The sequence below is a fragment of the Falco peregrinus genome, chromosome 11 (assembly GCF_023634155.1).
Source record: "Falco peregrinus isolate bFalPer1 chromosome 11, bFalPer1.pri, whole genome shotgun sequence".
NCBI classification, from domain to species: Eukaryota; Metazoa; Chordata; class Aves; order Falconiformes; family Falconidae; genus Falco; species Falco peregrinus.
In genome coordinates this window covers 3,762,761-3,782,962 of record NC_073731.1, presented here as the reverse complement: position 1 = coordinate 3,782,962, position 20,202 = coordinate 3,762,761, and the positions used below count along the sequence as shown (strand labels likewise).

Genomic DNA, 20,202 nt, shown 5'->3' with positions numbered 1-20,202 from the left:
CTGCTGTGCATGGTGCTATTTTCGTGGTGGTTTTTTTTAATTTTTTTTCCCTCTTAGAGATGATTATAAAGTGGATCTGTTATTGCTTAAAACTGTGCAGCACTACAATAAAACCTTTTCAAAAATTATTTTTATTTATGTGATATTAGGAAAAGTTTAAGCTGATGGACATCCGTTGTGCAGTCCCTTTGTCTTCTGTCGGTTAGCCTTCTCATATAGTATAGCCTATGTGGAAAGGAAAAAAAGATTCTCCTTCTGCCATGGAAGATGCTTTTCTTCCTTGGACCAGAAGCTCCTCTCCTATCACTAGCCAGTAACAACCCTTCTGTTCATCCTTATGTCAAAGCCACACTACTGAGCTAATAGAGATCGCTGACAATTAGAGATGAGCTGAAATGATTTGGCAAACTCCGGGTGCTTGTGAACCTGAGGGTGTTCTCGGATCCCTTTGAGCCTGTCGGGTGTATTACCAGCCACGCACTTCCCACGTCCCCCATCCTGATGGGGAGAGCAGTTGGGACTTTGAGTCCAGCTGGGCCTGGAGTTTGGAGAATGAGAGGGGGAGTCTGTCAAGATGCATCTCTTCACTGCTGAGAGATGCATCTCTTCTCTGCTTCCCTTCCTGACTGCTCTTTGTTGCTTCTTCTTGCCAAGCCATCCCAGGCACTGTCAGGTTTCTTCTCCTTGTGCAAGATGGATGTGACAAGATCCCAGGATGGCGCTCTGTCTTTTGCTTGTGAGTAGCTAGATGGGCATATCTGGAGAGACAATGTCACTGGAACAGACAAGACAGACAATGCATAAGATAATGTTTTAAAAAGAATACAAATTCCCTATCAGCAAACAACTAGTCAGGTTTTTTGGTTTGGTTTGGTTCCTCTTCTTTGTAATAGCTGTTTTATGGGTTTTGGGTTTTTTTCTATATATATTTAAGAAGTGTTTCTATCTTGTGCTTCCCAGTTATCCAAGACGATATCATGAAATATCTTGAGATCCTATTTATGCCAAAACTCTGTAGGGGAAGTGGTAATTTCAGATGTTTTCCTTACTTTTTAGTTACTCTAAGACTGCTTGAAGATAACCACTTGAAACAATATCCCAAGTAACTGTTGTTGAAAAGCAACCTACATTAGTGTACCCTAAACAAAGCCCTCAAATTTAAGAGTATGTAATGGAATAGTCTATTGCTGGAGAAGGTGGCTGGCTGATGGCTAAGCTATGGCCAGCAGCTCATCGTCAGTAGCATGATTTCAATCTTGAAAGACTGAGTTTACCTTTTTTGCTTGTCGCAGACCTGTACCAGCCAAGAAAGGTTTTGTTCAGTCCCAACTAGTTATTTGTGGTAGTGTGGAGAGAAGCTGGTTCCCCAGCCTCATTAGGGAGCTGTGCTGCAGGAAAATTGCTTAGGGAATTTTTGTAAATCATTTGAATCCCGTGAAACTGAAATTAAGAGGTGTATTTCCATTATTTTCTTTTCTTTTTTCTTTAAGGCTCCAGGGGCTTTCTCCTTTTCATCATGGTGTGGAAATCTGTACTTCAGCATTCCCGTCTGCTAGTGTGTCTGATATTTGTGGAGGACTTTGGAAATGTCTTGGCCTTAAGTCCAGTAAAACTTTGAACCTGCACCATGTGTAAACTTACATGTATTAAATAGTAGTGATGAAGGGCAACAGGTGCCCAAAATCTAGAAATTAGAAAATTGCAATTTGCGTTTTGCAAGCATATGAAATGTATCTGTCTAGCTTCTAGAAGTGCAGAGAGGGACCATGCTGACAGTTAGATCTTTATCCTACATGACTGCACATGCTTTGCTGTAGAAAAACATACAAAACCGGACCAGAGCAAAGGCACAGAGGTAATCAAACAGAAAAACGAGTTACTTGGTCGCATTGTTTGCATCATAGACAATGTGAAAGTATTAGACACAAATTCTTTGTGTGTGTGAAGAGATAACAGATCCACATGAATTTTAGAGCTGATTGCCATTCTTTATTAATAGAAATGTAATGTAGTACCAATGCCAAGTCCTGCCAGCCTTTCCTTTTTATCTTCCCTTTCAAACACAGACAGCATCGAAAGTCTGATTGTAGTATCCCCCAATCCCTATTCATTTAAGAGATGCTTGTTAAGCCAGGGGACAGGAATGGCACCTTATCGTGGCTGAGATGATGATGTCTTGTCAGCAAACACTGTAAATATAATTCAGAAATTTTTCTGAAGTTAAAAATAATTTCTGTGGAATAATACTAATTTAATATAGTTTCATAAATGGAAAAGAATTGAATGAATGGCAGTAGATTTGTGAATAATTTGCATATGGAAGCAGTGATAGAATTTGTCAAATAATGTATTCACTATTAATAGTTTGCTCTGCTCTATGTAGCTGCTGAGCAATCTTGGTTCTCCATTTGTTTTTTAAGGAAAAGCTGGATTCTCTTTATTGTTTTTGTTATTTTTTTAGTGCTATCCTTTTTTTCTATTCCAAGTGCCATTGTTTACTTTTGAAGTGGATGAAAGATGAATTCAGGTTACATTCTGACATTACAATGAAATTGTCAATAGAAATCAATGACTTGTCACATGATGAGTTAGGGTCTATAAGGCAGCCTAACAGTATCTTTATATCTTCAGCCTCCTTCATTGTGCTACCCTCCTCAGGAGCCAGGAAACTGTACTGTTATAGAAAGGTGTTGTCATCGTTAAGGGGATTGTAATGGAGTTTAATAAACCTGGAAGCTGAGGCATGGAACCCTAATATTGGTGCCAATGTTATAAAGCAGCATGTTGTCTGCAGAGCCTGGTATTTGTATCTGCATTTATTGACCCTGGAGAGGTAATATAAAGAGAAGAGATAGAGGTCAAAGTGCTCACCTTCAGCTGCTACAGACGGTCATTGCGCAGAGCAGGTTTGCACACTCTGCATTGAAATACCATGGTGTCAACTTTGTCCTCCCAAAGACCTCTGTTTGCTTGGCCACAGTTTGTTTTTAATGTTCGCATGGGAACAGCAACAGGATTATTTAGCCTTGGGTAATGCTAGTGTTTGGAAATGTGGTGTCACCACCCATGAAGGCATTGGTGCCACCCAGACACTTGCTGGTGGGATTTGTTTTGGACATGTACCCTGCAGAGCAAGTGCTGATGGTCTGCTCAAGTGCTCCCAGGCCACTTGTTCCTCATGAAGTAAGGATGTAGCTGAAGCTGCCTCTTGGACCATACTTGCCACTTACAGGCCATTCGTTTTGGGCAGCTTGGAGCTGGTTGTCCTCTCTGGCTGCCTGGGCTCCAGCTATGCCGCTGCAACGTGGAGGATGTGGGTGCTTCCACCAAATGGCCTGGCCTGACCAGAAGAGTAGTTTCCCTCACCCAGAGAGATGGTGCAGCTGGCTTGCTCCCCCGTACCACCTTCAAATTTGGCCAGATTGTAAATTATACAATCTGGCTTCAGACCCTTTCCGGAACAGAAGTGCCTTCAGCTTAAACTTGTTCAGTCCCAGGAAGAGATGGCCCTAAACAGAAATTATTATTATGTTTTTAAATAAAAAAAGAAAACCCCAAAGAACGTGATTTATAACAAGATACAGGAACAATTTATTCTCTCTCTCCATGGATTAGAGAGGTGGTACTTGGAGCAGCTTGTTAAACAGAAGTGCTTGGCCCCTGGCCTTGCACTGCTGTTTAATGATCCACTCTTCATGTGCCACCTCTCTAATCCATGGAGAGATAGGTACAAATTGTATCTATAATGTTATATTACTTAACAGTATAATGTATTATAAATCATAGAATTGCATCCCTGCCTTGTAATTGGTGAGATGTGTTGCATGAGAAATCCCCTAATTCAATATAAAGTGGTTGCTCTTATGCATAACTACCTCTCTGGATCAAACCAATTCAGCCCAGAAGTGGTGAGGGGAAAGTTAAAGCTTTTTTAATTAAAAAAAAAAGCAAAAATATGACTTAGCATGGCTTTATGGGCCCCTCATTGACTTTATAGCCTCCTGCCCTCAAATGGCAGTTTAATAGTCTCCTGCTCACACAGAGCTTCTCCCTGCAGCAGGAACTGGTCTACAGCATGTCCTACCTCTTCCCAGAGGATGTCTCCCTGCACACCAGTCCATTTGCACCAGGGCTTATCCTCACATGTGGTGGTAGATCTTCCCCTCTGCCAGAGGGAAGGAAAAAATGTCTTCAGCGGGGACTTCAGCAGCCTGTCCTCTGCACCATTTATGGTGCTTGTCACAGTGATGTCGGAGCACTCTTGTGTGTAAGGTTCAAAGTAAGACCTGTGTTTTATTCCTCTCCCCCCACCTTAAACAAAGCCAATGTTTTGTCCTTGAATAGTGACCAGAAAGAGCCACAGCTTCAAGGGAGACTTGAAACTATCAAAAAATATCCTTATTATATAACACTTTATCAGTAAAAGAAAATTTTTTCCTGACCCCAGTAGTAATCCACTAATGTCCTAAAGCAGGTTGAGTGATGGGCCATGTGATTTATTCTGTGAAGTTGCAACTACCGATGTGTCTTCCCCCCCAATAAATAACTAACCTTTCTTTAATAAATAATAAATAAACCCTGGAGCTATTCTAGACAAACTATGCTTAATTACAGCCTGTGACACTAAAACAAGTTACCTCTCTTTTCAATTAGAAAATGTGCTTTTGGCAGAAAAAGGAAAATTTAGGAGTAAGAGTTTGTCTAAATGTGTGACAGGAACGGGCCTTAATGAAGGCAAAGAAAGCCTTGCTTGGGTTTTTATCAGAGTTTGGCTCTGGGGTTAAAGGATCTGTATAGGGGTGACGGGTCCCTGCACCCCAGCCGCAGGTATTAACAGGGCTGCTGGTATGGACCTCACTGGACAAGAAGACCCTGTTGATCTCTGATCGTTTCCATAAGTGCTAGAGATCAGCAGTCAGGTATCTGAACCCTTCACGCCTCTTAGAGGCAAGGAGGCTGAAAATATCATATGATTACTACACACACACACACCCTCGCCCCACCGCTTAGTTTGGGCTAATCCATAAATATTTAGGAAACCTATTCTCTCATCACACTCCTCCGGCAGTAATTTGCCCACAAGAAGAAATACGATAAGTTTAAAATGAGGAAGAGAATGAAGTTAACTCTTTGGACCACACTAATGACTTAAGCTAGTAGAAATTTGCATTGGGTCAGGGGGGTGTGTGTGTGTTGGTGGTGGAGAAAGTCAGTCCTGTTTTAGGAGGAAGCATCGTAGGGTATGCTAATGAAGTGAAGCACCCATTTGGCCATCCCCACCTCCTCCTGCAGTCACAGGGCAGCCTGAATTACTGACTCAAAAATTACTTAATGTCTTGTGCTGCCTTATGTAAAATGGGAAGGTAGGAAATTCCCTTCGTCTGTGAAGTGAAGGTGGGGGTGCGGGGGATTGTTTCTGCCCAGTTTTGCACGTGGCAGCTCTGCTGCAAGTCGGTAACCTTCACTAGGTCTTCTGGAGATGGGAAAGAGCTGAACTGTTTGTTTTCAAAGTTTGTTTTGCTTGGCAAATAGGAAATAGCGAGAACCTGAGAGATGATACTCTTACTTGCAAACAAGGCATTAAAGTTTTCTTTTTAATTTGAAACTCCTGTAAAGGTTGGGAATGTAAAAAAATTATTCTTGTTCCTGCAAGAGGCCTAAACTCTTGATGTGCTGATTCCTTGTGCTTTTGGTTTTTGCTTTTGAATTTATTTCTCTGAGGTGCAAAGATGCCACCAAAACACATAATGAAATTTCTCACTGTTTTTTTACCAGGTAAAGCCAGCAGAATGAGACAATACTTTTCAGGGCAATCAAACAAGACTGGTTTTCACCCAGATTTTTTGTTATATTTAGGTCTGTGGTACCCAAGTTTCCTTCCTGCTCAGGTTGTTTTGCTTTCACTGAGTGTGACTCATCCACAAAACGAATGTAGTGTTATATATTTCTTTCTCATCTCCTCTTTCTAGTTGGTTTTACCTGCTCTTACAAGTGAAAGCCTGGGGTGGCGGGAAAAAGAACAAAAAGATTCATTACTGCTTTCTCTCTGAAAGCCCCAAATAATTATGCTAAGCAGGGCAAAGTATTTTCCTCTCCTAGTGACCAGCTGCAGTCTTCCCCGTCCCCTCCTGAAACCCCCCAAGCCATCCCCCCACAAGCCTGGGGCACTGGATTTTCCTCCCTGGGGTGGGCAGGGGCTGGGTTCCTGTCCTCCCTGCCAGCAACCCCAAGCAGATGCGGGGGGTAGAGTAGGGTCATGCCATGGGGAGCAATGGGTGGGATGAACAAAAAACCAAAACAAACAAAAAACAAACAAACAACAACAACAAAAAAAAAAAACCAGGGGGAAAAAATGTTCTTTTCTCTGTAAGCTTTAATCAGTACTCACATTGCACATTTGTAAAAATGACTGCCTAACGGGTGAAAAAAATCTATTTCTCTGGCAGCATGCACTTACTCTTAAATCAATCCAACGCAGTAGGACTTTTTTTTTTTTTTTTCCCTTCTGACTTTTCTATTTATTTGCTTTATATGACAACAAACTTGCCTTTTCCTGGATTGAAGCAAGCAGCAGTGCTTCGCCTTCCTCCTTTCCCCACACTGTGGGATTATTGTGAGCAGGGTGTAAATGGAGATTCATTTTGTGGAGTGTTTTTATAGGCATGTCTGCATAAAAATAGGATGTAATGATATTGAGGATTAAAGGTATGGTCAGAAACTTTTTAATGTGGTATAAAATACTTGCACTGAACGCAGCCCTTTCTGACCCTCCAAGACCTCCATACTGAACATACAATAGCAATAAATCCTGGAGCAGATTAAGCAATTTCCCCATAGTAATGTGTCTGTTGGAGTTTCAAATAACCCAGAGTAGCTTGAAACGTTTGGATATTCCAGTCTGTATCCCTTCTGTATGTAGAAAGTTGATGGCAGGGCAGCATCCTGAACTTTGACTCCTTGTAAAAGTTTAAATTGCTGCCCTGCTGGGCTGAGTGAATGCTAATTACTTTGTCTCTTACAATACGTCCAGACTACTTATTTAAAAAAAAATCCCTGAAGACACAGCTTTTGCATGCCAAATATATTGCAGTCAACAAAACACGCAAAATAGCAGGCCTGTTTGCATACAGCGAATGCAATTGCAAATTTGGTGTTTAGCAACCTGTAAGAAAAATTTCAGTTTTGCACTGCTCGTGTGAAAATTTGCCGTGACACCAAGCAGCCCTTGCTTGCGTATTGCCCGTAGTGGCACCTGCAATGCACAAAAGCCATGCATGTTTCTCCTAGGACAGCAGAGCATGTCCCCAAAACAAAGATTGTCTCAAGGCTGAATTTGTGTATGTCTGAAATTAGCAGAGTTTCTTGTGAGCAATTAGAAGGCTTTTCTGGGCTCATACCAGGGCTGGCATTAGTCAGAGGTACGTTCAAAGTAAGGACAAAGCTGTAAACCACGAAACAGAAGTTGAGCAGGCTGTGTGTCTTCCTGGAGATGCTTAAAATCTTTGATGCTTCCTAGATTGCCAGAGTCTAATAATTATTAACAATTCTGTAATAACAATATTAATTACCAGGGAAGCTGAAGTTCACTCGTGATTGTTTGGTTCCTTTCAGCAATCATTAAGCACAATTACAAGATCAGAACTGATGAGCTCTTGGCAGTGATGTTCTATATACAGGCCACTCATTGCACCACTGCTGCAGAGTAAGGAGCTGTGGACAAGCGTAGCTTTTCGTGGAGTTTGTGGTGCAGACGTGACATCAGTGTATCCTGAAGGAAAAGAAAAGAGGACAAAAAGAAAAGAAATCCCAAAAGATAACTTATAAGTAGGAATGGACAAATCACTGCGGGAAGCAAGAATCTAAACAAATGTTAGCCTCTGACCCCCCTGCTCTGCCCGTTTCTGAATTGTTAGTTTGCAAGCTCACTGGAGTGCAGATCTGAGAGCAAACCTAAAAGCTACTTGTTGCCTACTTGGACTTTGCACTGGACCAAAAAACAACCGTCTAAAATTTTCCTGAGCTTTGGTGGAGAGCACAGGGGTTGTGGTCCCCCTTATTCTGTCATGGACCTTGAATCAACTAGAAAGTGGTGTTAGATTCCCCCCCACCCCACCCCCCAGATTCAAAGAGCAAACTTGTTTATTTTCAACCAGAATAAGCTTGTCCTGGACAGTGATGACAATTGGGATTTAGTTCTCATCCAGGAGTGCTCGGGATGCTAAGCTTTTGGGGTTTCAGCCCACGATAAACACCTTTGCTAGAAGATGGTTTCCCAGCCCAGTGTCTGGGGGACCTGCACAGTTCAGACTAATCTCGGATGTTTTGGTTGGGTCCTACTCCCTTGAGAAGACAGCCTCGGAAATATGTGCTGGTGTGTATCAACTGCAGGGAGTTAAGACGAGTGTTGGAAACTAGCGTTGGGATGTCCCAGGCTGGAGGGTGTTTGTACGCTGGGGTGATGCTGTGGTCCCCTCAAAGACCCTTGCAAACCCCCTTCCCCTGGTTTCAGAGCAGCCAAGGCTTTATGGTGCCCTGTGGCTCTTCCAGGAGCATGTGAGGGGATGAGCGAGTGCACTGCTGGCATTACACACAGGGCCAAGGGAATATTTTGGAAATAGGTTAAATGAAAGACATTCCAAACACGCTACCCACCAAATGTTTGTATAAAAGGAATGTCTTTTATGGGGGGAAACAGCCTGCAAATAATTAATTGGGGAAAGTGTGTGTGTGTGAAATTAAAGAATTCCATAATATTTCAGACTCAGAGAAAGTGTCACCAAATCAACAAACAGAGTATTCATTAGGAAAAATGTGCTTAATTTCAGACCAGGGATGTGGAAGCGCTGAGAGAGTTGTTCTCAGAGAATTTTTAGCCCAATCAGAAAGGAGAGAAGACCACAATTATTATGGGAGTCTGTTCTTCTGAGAACGCCAACCCAGTTTTGCAGACCCAAGAGGTCTGAACAATCTCAAATCAGGTCTGGCTGAACAACTATTCCTCTCATTGCTGTCTATGCCAAGTGAGACGTAAGGTTTCTTGTTACTGTTTTCAAAATCAGCATAATGTTTAACCTTTAAGACTCTTCTGAATAGAAAGACAAGGGAGAAATATGTTTATTAGGGTTATTTGTGTTCATGAAAGGTTCTAAAACCTTACCAGCAAGTAAAGCTTGACTCCAGAAAACTGACTGAATTTGCTGAACTGGGTTTCACGTGGGGTTTGGGGGTGTTATGCACCAAGAGGACTCGGTGATGCCTAGCCCACGATTTAGCTGATTACAGATGTGCAAAGCGCACATCTTCTGGGCATTACGTTAAGAGCCATAACAAAAATCATCGGACCATGGGCCCCAGCTCCTCCCTGGAGGAGCTTACAAAAGGTCACCCTGTAGCTTTTCCCTGCTCGTGCACCGTACCAAATACCAAGCTGGTGAAGTCTTTGTGGATGCCTTGTCCTCAACAAGCAAATGCATGAGGATGTGCTCGCATCCCGCTCTGCACAGATATCGTGCAGGTACTGATTGCTTGTCAACCAGGGCTGATTCAGTAACGTACCTGTATCTCAGGCAATGGTGTGGTGGTACTGGAATTAACAACTCGGGTTTTAGATTACTCCCTGGATTTATTACCTTCTGGGAAAAGAAGTTATTTCTAGACCCTCTGCCAACCCTCAATTTCTAGTAAATGAGAATATACTAGTTCTGGGACTTAGGATGCTTTATGAAAGGAGAAAAAAATTATGAAGGAAAAATTATTTTGATCTGAGACAGAAATTTAGACAAAGGATTACCCATGTTGTCTGAACAGACAGTGCATAAACATTACCTTATATTATAAGGAACAGAGACTTGCAACATCCAGGAAACTACTTTTTTCACAAAATAAAACTAGGCCCATTTCTGCTTATTCAAATACCACCCACAACTTTCTGGGGAAAGATCATATGCAGAGCATATTTGGAAGCATTATTAGGAATGCATAAAGTACAGTATTAGTCAATTTTATATGCTCAGTTGCATGAAATCTGTGTGTTTAAAAAATATAATAATTTGCATTTCATGGCTTTTGATAACCTCAGGAGTGCACTTGAAATTCAGCACATGCCCACAGCACCTCCCAGCTCACCCCATTTTTAACTGAAGACCAATGGTTTCTATTAAGGGATCAGGCAGGGACTCTGACAAGCCAGTCAATAACTATGTGAGGTTACTTCATTAATGCTATAATGGCTGATAGAGTGAGAGGCAAAAAACAGGTTCCTGACAGCAGCAAATGAAAATGATAGAGATTCCTGAAGCAACGCGCCTTTCCTTTGTCATTGTCTTTTGCTTGGCTTATTCAAAATGTGGCATTTATGTATTCAGCCTTGATGAATGTTGCAGGCTTTAAGTACTTTTTCCATCTCTAATGCAGTGCCGATTGCACATTGTTCTTTCTTTCTCTCCCCCCCCTCCTTCTCTCTCTCACTCTCTTTTTCCCCGCCTGCCCCCCCGCCCCCCCCATAACCTCTGCTGTCAAGGCATTGTGGGCTGAAGGGTTGCAGGCACCGGCTAAATAGCTTTTTTGCTGTAAACGGTGAAGGTGACGGGACGATGTATCATGAGCACTGGCGGGGTCACACAGCAAGTGGGTGGTGGAGGCTGGAGCCGCAGTGAGGTGGTGCAGGAGCCCCTGGCCCCACTGCCGGCCCGGGGAGCAGGTCTTTGGGCATGAAAAGGCAGCAGTGCGCCACCTCATGCATTACTGGGGTGGTTTATAGGACCCTGCTGGTGTTTTAGGAAACACATTGCAGAAGGGCTCCATAATATCCCATAATCTTGAGCAATTCTTCCCCTGGACAAGCAAAAGCTCCATCCCTTGTGTCTCAGAGCTGCTCCTGGTGCTGCCTGTCCCTCAGTGCCCAGCTGGGGTGTCTCCTCCAGTGGCTGTCCCAGGGTGGTCCCCAAAGGTGTGTCACGTTTCTGTTGTTCCCCCAGCACAGAGTCATGTGTGGAATTTGAACATCAGGATAGCTTAGCTTCTTTAAACATTTTTTAAGTATTGCATATAAATGTCCACATTACAGTTGGAAACACGATATTCTTGCAGTTTGCTTTCACTCTTGTTTCGTTTCAGTTAACTATTTACACTATTGCATGCCTCATGCTATTTTATTTTTGGTCGCAGGTTCTTTCTGCAAATCACTTTTCTTTAGGCCAGGCAAACTGCAGGGTCAAGGCAAGGATGGCCTAATGTCCACCCCTTGCAGAATCTGACCCCTTCATGTTTGTGCTATGGAAAAAACCTTCTGATTTATCATTGACCAGTCTTTTAAAAAGGATGCTAAAGGAGAAATACATCTCCTTCAAACTCGACAAAGTTGCCATATGATGAGTTACAAAAATATTTCTTTTTTATTGTTCCATTCTCATAATTATTCCAGATAATTCAGCCATATGTTGAGTATTTTTGTTAAAAATAATCTTTTCCTTTCATAGGGTGTTTGTCACACCTGGTAAATACCTTCCCATCCTCTGGTTTTCTATTCCAAGGCAATTCTTCACTTGCCTAAAACCAGTTTGTTTAAAGCCAGCTTCTGAAGATACTGTTACTGAGACTTAATTCAGCACAGTGTTTCGGCATGTGCTTATCTTTAAATAGTCCCCCAGCAGTCACATTGCAGAGGCAATATTAGACACATGCCTAAGTCTCTGCTGACTTGAGCCTAAGCAGCCTAAATATCCAAATAATTAGATTAATTTGAGGCTTGATAGTGGAAGACTTTTGGCCTAGGAAATGAAAATGCAAAAAGTATGCAAAGCAGTTGCAGATGTGTATTTCCCAGCTAACCTGGAAGAGACTGCGAGGCAAAATGTTGATACTGGGCGTGCGAGGTTGTCTGAACATTAAAGTGCTTTAAGCTTCATTAAGGAGTAGCTTGGGTATGAACCAAAGCTTGGTTTTAAATTGTTTCCGCAGCAAAAGCAGAGAGGCTCAGAGCTTGCATTATTTATTTCTTTTTAAGGCACTGGTAACTTCAGGGATTTTCCCATGTTTACGGTTTAACGAGAAGAGAGCCAAGTATGCTGTGGTTAATGACATAAGCATTAAAAAAAGAAGGATGCAGGAGATCTGGACTCACAGATCTCTTTTGAGATTTTGGACCAGCCAAACTACCCTCTCAGCAAAGAGGGTGGCCACAGCTTTCTACTGCTTGTCCTTTGTATGTGCTCTCTGGCAAGGACTGCTGCTCACTATGGGAAGGGTCTCCAGGAGAAGGTCCTTGGGCATTACGCAATCCCCATGATAACAACTCAAAATCACCCAGACACGGAGGGGGGCACAAGTTGCCCGCTTCCAATTACATAGGAAGACCTGCTGGAGACCTGGGGTGTGAAAAATGTAGCAGAGACGGAATTGTACAATAACGAAAATGTTACTGTGTTATTGTCAAGAAAAATATTATTACTAACATGAAGTCAAGCACACCTCTCAAGTTTAGCTATCTAAAAATTTAACGTCCAAGACAGCACCCAGAGTCTTCCAATTTGGGCTATACAGGGAGAGACATCTTCTGAAGAGTGATGGTGCTATTGAGCTAGTGTCCAGCACAGGTCATGCAAATTGTTTTGCAGGTGCCTGTCTCCCTCCATAGACTGCAAAGGAAAGCCTAGTTTGGAAACATGCCTTTTTTTTTTAAGATGCGTCATTTAAAATGTCGTGAAACCTCCTTTGAGTTGGAAGAGCCAGTGCTCATCCATGTATGGCAAAATGGTTTTCGATCTTGACTAGCCACTTGCTGAGTATTTTCTACTGATTTACTGAAACAAAGCTGTGTGGAAACCATCAACCTCTTCCAAGAAGGAGGAAATCTCACTTGGGACTGTTAGGTTTACCTGCCAAATATTTGAGGTGCCCCCAGTTTCCAGCCAAATACTCATCTATATGGTGTTTGCTAAATGCATTCTGTGTGCATATGTAAACTGATGTCGGTCTGTTGCTGCTGTGGGACATTAGACTTCCCAATAAGGTGATCTTGCACAGTGTCCATCATCTGACTTGCTCTGTGGTTGCATGTGTTGTTTTAGTATGTCCCTGTTGGCCTTCATACAACCTATTTCTCATGAAGCCATCAGTCTGTGTTCAGCCCTAAATTATTCCAGCTTCTTGCTCAGCACCTCTTTTCCCCACCCTGTTTCCTAGATGGGAAAGAAAGGCTGTGATCCCTCCTGGTGCAGCCACAGTGGGCCTGGCATGTCTCCATCACTGCAAATACCGGAGCAGTGACAATCTGTCCCGGAGCTGAGCAGTTCAGCACATCTGGCTGTGGAGCTGGGGCTGAGGACTGTCCCTGTGTGAAAGCTGCCTTCCAGGAGAGGCCTTTTTCAAAGAGCAGTTGTGCAAACAATGCTTGTCCTCCATTAAGATAACCACCCCCGAGGATGCAGCTCCAGGAGGTGCAATTTGCACCTCTTTGCACAGGCAGAGGTGTGAATTGAGTGAGGAAGCTGCCAGGCTTTGGTTCCCTGATGGAAACCACCGGCAGAGTTTGCCACTAGGCAATAAGGAGAAAGGGACAGTCATTTTGCAAACCCCAGTTTGCCATCTTTACCCAAATTGCATTTTTGGGTCATAACCTGGGCAGCAGTTTTACGGGTGATCCAGCACCTCCTGCCCTTCTCCTGTAAAGTGGGACCATGCTGCTGGCCTGGGCTGCATGTGTAGGTGGAAGTGGTGGGCCTGGGTGACAAACCTCACTTCTGTGCCTTCGCTTGACTCTAAATTTACTAGAAGTTGTTTCTGTTGCACTTTTGGTTGGTATTTGGATGCAAAGTCATGCTATTTTGAAAGGTAGCAAAGATTCAAAACTATTAATATAGTGTGGTTTTAAGTGCAGAGCTGGGGGTTGGCAGAATTGGATTTCCTTCATTTTTTGAAGTTGCAAAATTGCTCAGAGTAACTGGAAAACACTTTTCTGCAAATTTGATGGGGAAACATTGCACCTGTTTTACCTGTGCATATTTATAGAATACTTTGAGCATAAAGGAGGGCATTCCATGAACTTAATGAATCCGTCAATTACAGAATATTTCATATGCTTCCCATGAACTCCTTGTTATTTCAAGGCCAAATTCTATGCAACCCAGCCCAGCAGTCCCTAGCAGATATAATACTAAAATATATCAATTGTTGTGTGTGGTATATTTTTAAAAAGAGATATTAAGTCAAAGGCATTAATTCATGTATTATGCAAAGATAGAGACGTGTTAAATGCTTTTACAGAAGCGATATAATACAAGTGTTTTAAGAATCTTCTGCAAATTAGTCTGCGTTTAGTCATTTTCTCCTTTAAACAAAAGTTAGAGAAATTATTGCTAGCAAACAAAAATCTATTTTAGACAAACACAATATGTCCTCTAAGATCCAGTTTGTCATGCCAATAGTCTCATTGGCTGTGATTTGTTTATTAAAAAGATTTTAATTGCCCAGGTAAGTGCCTGCACCTGCTAAGACATTGAATATTAGAGCACTTTATTCTAATCTCTTATAATATAGGGCACACTTCACCCATAAAATTATTCTCTACACAATTATAGCTCAGTTTTGCTGAGGTAGAAAGTGCAACTTAACAGTTTGGTTTTACTCATTATTATTAAAGTCATGCAAATTAGGATCATTAGGTAACAGTTGTGGAGTTAACTACTCGGTAGCCTGGTCACTTGGTGGGGAGCAGGGTCTGGAAGTGTGAGGGGCAGCCCAGAGACCCCTGGGATAACTCACCTGCACTGGAGCCGCCATGTGTTTGAAGGGCAAGAGTTTTTCCTTCACATCTCCAGCACATGCTTCCTTGGGGCATCTCTGACCCGCTTTCCAAAACAGGTAGGAGGACACTGCGCAGCCATATGGGGCATCCACGAGCAATGGCAGAGGTAGGGACACCTTTCCTGGAAGGAAATGTTTATGGAGGCACCATCCTGTTCCTGCAGCTCCAGGGCATAGCACAGCTCTCCTTTGCATAGAGCCAAAAGCTACAGTCAAGATCTTGCAGCCTCTTATGATCCTTGAGCTGTGATTAAGAGTGGGTGACATAAAAACCATAAGCTCATAACGCACATAATGCAGGAAACAAAGTCAGTACATTGTAAACTAATCTTATAGCAGAGCCATGCATAAATCTAACAATGGGGTCATTTAGGGATGCCCAGGGTTTGTCTTGACCACTGAATTTTATGAGCTTTGAAGCCCACCCAGTTTCCCTGGGTGTTACTCATCCTTACTCACACACATCTGAGCTCTCTCTTGAAGAACAGCACTGTATTTCCTATCTGACTTCCGCATCTCTAGTGTTACCCTCTTTCTTCCTGTGTGGCTCAGCACGCTGTTTTGTCTGTTCAGATGTCTCTGAAGCTGCTCAAAAGTTGCTGGGAAAGGGAGTTACATGTAGTATTGCCATCCGTTTTGTGTAAGCTGCTTGGTTTTCTCATGCATCTTTTTTTCAGTTTAACTGGGAAATTTGTGATTTGAAAACATAGAGATTTGTTCTGAATTGGAACAAAAGCACAAAGTTGAAATTGCCTGTGAAAAACACATTTCTAGGACATGCTATTTTGAATTAGTCAAAATGTTCTAGTTCAATAAATCAAAAGGTTTCATTCCAATTATGTATTTCTTTTTTATATATAATTAGGGATATAATGTAAAGTAACAGTTCAGAACAACTTTTTCTTTTGCAATGAATAATTGACTCGCTCTGTTCCGATGAAATTTAATTTTAGAATTTATTCTCACCAAAACACTCTGGTTCAATTTTGTTCTAAATGAAATTCTATCAAAACATGCTAGCTCCTGCACCAAGTTCCTCTCTGACAAAATGGCATTTCCTGATGGGGAATGTTTTACCCTAGCTGCTTTGAGCATCTCTTGCCCAAGTCCTCAAATAGCGAAAGAAAACAATAGTGTTCATTACTGTCCCCTGTTAAACCTTTATTGAAAGAACCCCATGCAACTGAAGAGGAAAAATTCTGTGCTCTAGAGCCCAGGGATAATTCATGCAGTTCTTAACTGCAGCTAGGAAATACAATGCAACTGGTCTGGGCTACGGATCTGGTTCAAATGACTCTCTGGAGCAACTCCAGTGCCTTTAGTGGAGTTGCCCCAGGAATAAATTTGACGCCCCTGTTTTCATCCAGGTGGGTTTCTTTTGATATCACAAAGTAATTGTATGGCCAAAGGGTTTATCATTCTTGCAGACAGCTCCTGCAAGTCCCAAAGCATGTTGCTGTAATTATCAGGGTGGTTTATCTTATTATTATTTTGTCGTATGTGAAAGGGATAATAATCATTGTCTTTAGGTATGTAACCCAGAAGTGCTGGTGCTGGATGCACGCATATAGCTGTTGGGGGGAGGAACCAGAATACTTTAGGTTCAGGGCAAGCTCCCACCCCAAGCTGGGCTTACACTAAGGCTTTTTGGCAATGCAAGGGGGTCTTACAGCAGCCGTAAGTGTAAAGGACCTGAAACTAGGAGTAAATGCAGCTATTCGGACAGCTACTCACCAAAGTGGTGAAATCCATCCTTAGCAGATATGGCTTGTTAACTTCTTTAGGAGCAAAAGAATTCAAGATGTGTCCAGTGAGGAGTTTGGATAGACAAGCAAGCTACTAGTGTATGCATAAGAGGAATTTTTTGGGATATTTTAGGTGGAAAGAGGTAATGGGATAAAACTGAGCTAAGGAAAACCTAAAGTGATGCTGTGGAAAAAAAAAATACGGTCTAGTGATCTGTGGACTGGTCTCTCAAGAGATCTAGGAAAGCCATGCCACGCTAGCCAGTGAAAACTGCAGTGGGAATAGACTGAAAGGAAAATACTTTAGTTGTCAGCAGGATGGACAAGGTGCCCTATGGGATTTTTAGAGTGATTCAAGGAGTATTTGTTTTTGTGTTTTGTTTTCTAATTGACCAAAACATACAGCAGAGTCTCACAGGACTGTGCTGAGCCAAAACTCTTGAAGTCAGATGAAGAACTTCTGAGCCTGGCCTGCTGGAAAATGTCCACGGGTGAAATTGTAGGAGGTACGAAACACAAGAAATCCCCTCCAAAATACCCATTTCACTTTACATCCTCCCTACAGGGGACATGTGTGTAATTAACGATTGCTTCCAGTAAATGGCTCTCTGATCATGAGGACAATCCAATTTGAAGGAAATTATTGTAAAACCCCCCCAATTTATGGATGGGCCTTTACACTAACAAGTGCCTTGCTAGTGGAATGCCTCTGTTTGCAACCAAGCATTTGCCAGCCCTCATACAAAGTGTTAGGTTTATGGCTTGTCTGCCACAGGCATCCTATGGCATGGTAGGGAGAGAAGTGCCCTTTTGGAGACAGCTGATCTTCCACACCATGGTATTTCATGATTAATGTACACCACAGTTATGTGCACGGTCTTAGTATATATATTGGCTTTGAAGGATACAACCCATAAAGAAACCTCGTTAAAAGAACTCTCATTATTTGTTTTTAATGCTTAGGGTAATATTGTCTCTTGATGTCCTGCTGATGTAAAGTCCTTATCATTAGATGTCCCTCCCATGGGGGAAATCCCTTTTCCTTCTCACCAGTTGGAACGTCTGGGCTTGACATAGCTGAGGAATGAAATCTTTCTCCCATTTAACACATTCTTTGTGAGACTTTATGTCTTCAGGCCAACACAGTACCTCCAGTATCCATGTGCTACAGAGGATGATCCTTGACTACTGTGGTGATGATCAACCTTTCCTGATTGCCTCTTGGCCCATATGTCACCAAGGGTACCTATCCTTCTCTTGCTGTTTCCAGGGCCTTTGGCATTTCCGCACACACGCATATGCAACGCACACAGAAGCAGCTTAACGCTCTTGCAATGCTGGCAAAGAGGGATTTTGACTACCTTAGCATTGAATTTTAGCCCCCTCTAGTCTTAAACTGCCCTGTCACTGAGAACCCCGAAGGGAGGAGAATACACTGAAAGTTTATGCTTTTTTTACTACTATTATTATTCTTTTTCTCAACAAAATCATTATTCTGCATCAGTACCTTGTGAACCAAATCAGCAGGCACAACAGTTCCTTGCTATACAGGATGCTTCCCTCTTGGTTCGTTTTTGAAATCATAAATATTACAAATTCTGGAGAAATTCTATAAACAAACAGGTTCATATCTGAACTCATCAGGGCAATGCTATGTTTATATAAACTGCTACTTGTGATGATGGGTTATATGGTATTTTTTATTGCAAGCAAAGGACATATTATTCAAATGTAGGGAAAAATAAAATGAGCTCGATAAAATTGGGATGCCCCTAGCAATCAGAGTTTCACTTTAAAATAACAATAATAATTGAAGCGCCATTCTGCTCACCTGAACCTCAATCAGTGGTGCCGTACTCCATTTGCTTCCATGGGCCCCCTCGTGCTTTGCTGTACTTTCCAGCCCAAGCAGGAGAAGAGGAGTCTGACCTTGGAGCAATCATCTTTCGCTTTGGAATCAGCAAGTCCTGTTTGCAAATGAGCACAGAAACTCTGGTGGCTTTGCTTCCCCTGTCAGGACAGAGTACCCGAGAGATGCATCAACAAACCCAGCAAGTGTGGGTGTAAGGCAGCAGCCAGGTGATTTGGGTTGGAAGTCACAAACAAGTCACAAACAAATCACAAATGTCAGCAGTTTCTGATTTTGTGCAAGCAATGTGTCTGTGGTGGGTGAGTGGTTGTCTTGGCCAGAGATGAGCATCTTGGTAGTGGGCTAGAGGCAGGCTGGAGCATCTCACCCCCCTGATGTCCACTGATGGACAGGCTGCCCTATGCTAGGATCTGGCTCTGTGGGGCTGTTGCCTCCCAGCTTCGCCTGCTGACCTCAGTGCTTTATCCGGAGTAACCACATGTGCATTTATCACACAATTTTATGAACAGTGAAGGTTTATTACATTGTACTTAAACCTCATTTAACCTTTTCTCAAGAAGCAATGCTTTAAAGTGGGATTGCTGGAGTTTGCAAAATCCTGGCAAGCTGCCTCCCAAGCAGGGTGTATACAAGCTTCCCCCAAGACAAAATGCAGGTGTAAACCCCACATCTGCTGCCTTCATTTTTCTGCCATGAGGCAAAATACTGAAGCTTGGTAAGAATTTATCAGAAGATATAAATAGATGGTTTTGGGGGTTACTTTTTACTTTTAAATTAATCTCTGGCTCAAAAATGCATGTATCTCCCTCTTCCATGGTGGCACCGGCAGCCCCAAAACACCTCTGTGCAGGTGGACTTGGGGTAGTCCTCAGGCCCAAAGACCTTCTGCGTGCTGTCACACTGCTCAAAAAGCTCTTCTCCTGGAGGGAAAAGTGAGAAACAGAAAACTAGAGCTGAATAGTACAGAGAGCTTCCTAGCAGGAGCAGTCTCCCAGGGGAGCTAATGCAAATCCCATCACTTGGGATGGTAAAAACTTGAGTGAATTAAGTCACAACCTAAATATAGGGGAGGGAGCGTCCTTTACAGGCAAGGAAGGGACTTGGGAGACTCCAAAATTGGGTAGGCTTTTTCCCATGTATTGTTCCAGTGATTTCCATTCATGCCCTGGATCAGCCCTTAGTGTGTAAAATGTTTGCATCCCTTGGGAATGGAAAAACATGAAGGAAAAAAAATGTGAGATATGATTATGAGTGTTTAGTGAAATGAAGGAAATCTTAATTCTGGCAGAGACTAAACTTCACCTTTGGTTTCCTTAGAGCCAAAAACAATTTAATAAAAATAGCTATGTCCGTAAATTCCCACCACACCAATGTTGGGTTGCAAAATAAGAATCCCCTTGCGTGTGCTCTCGTTGCTCCCTTATACTGCTGAGTTAGACTGTTGTAAATACAGGATTGGTGCTGCTGCAGTGCTATGTAAGCCAGGTGAAAAAAAATAGGTATTTGTTTAGATTCTGTTTTGATTTACTTGATTGATTTCCCCCCCGCCCCCTATTTTGTAGTTATGTTTTGCTGGAGTTAAAGGGTCAGTTCACTGACATACCTTAAGCCAATACATTTGTCTTTGTTTCAAAGCACCCCAAGTGCTTTGCAGTAAATAGTGCAATTAGTAGAGGCCACACAAATGAGAAAGAAAAATTAGGTCCGTTTGTTGGGTCTGGCAGTCCAGTTTCCCATGAGCTTGGGGGTTTCCCTGGCAGGGAATATCCTAGTATTCAAGCTTTA

At 42.5% G+C, this 20,202-nt stretch overlaps 2 long non-coding RNA genes across 17 annotated transcripts in view; one reads left to right on the top strand and one right to left on the bottom strand.

The window, feature by feature from the left end:
- Positions 1–20,202, top strand: part of LOC129785307 (uncharacterized) — a 229,966-nt gene that overhangs the window by 87,533 nt on the left and 122,231 nt on the right. The gene's annotated exons all lie outside the window — the stretch shown is intronic.
- LOC129785308 (uncharacterized) lies at positions 114–18,586 on the bottom strand. Of its 3 annotated transcripts, none has more exons than XR_008749187.1 (4): positions 18,379–18,586; positions 14,761–14,924; positions 4,085–7,768; positions 114–775 (listed from the first exon to the last, which is right to left on the bottom strand). It is a non-coding gene; the product is annotated as an uncharacterized LOC129785308 (long non-coding RNA). The 3 variants fall into 3 exon arrangements; XR_008749188.1 differs by having other exon boundaries at positions 7,569–7,768; XR_008749189.1 differs by lacking the exon at positions 14,761–14,924.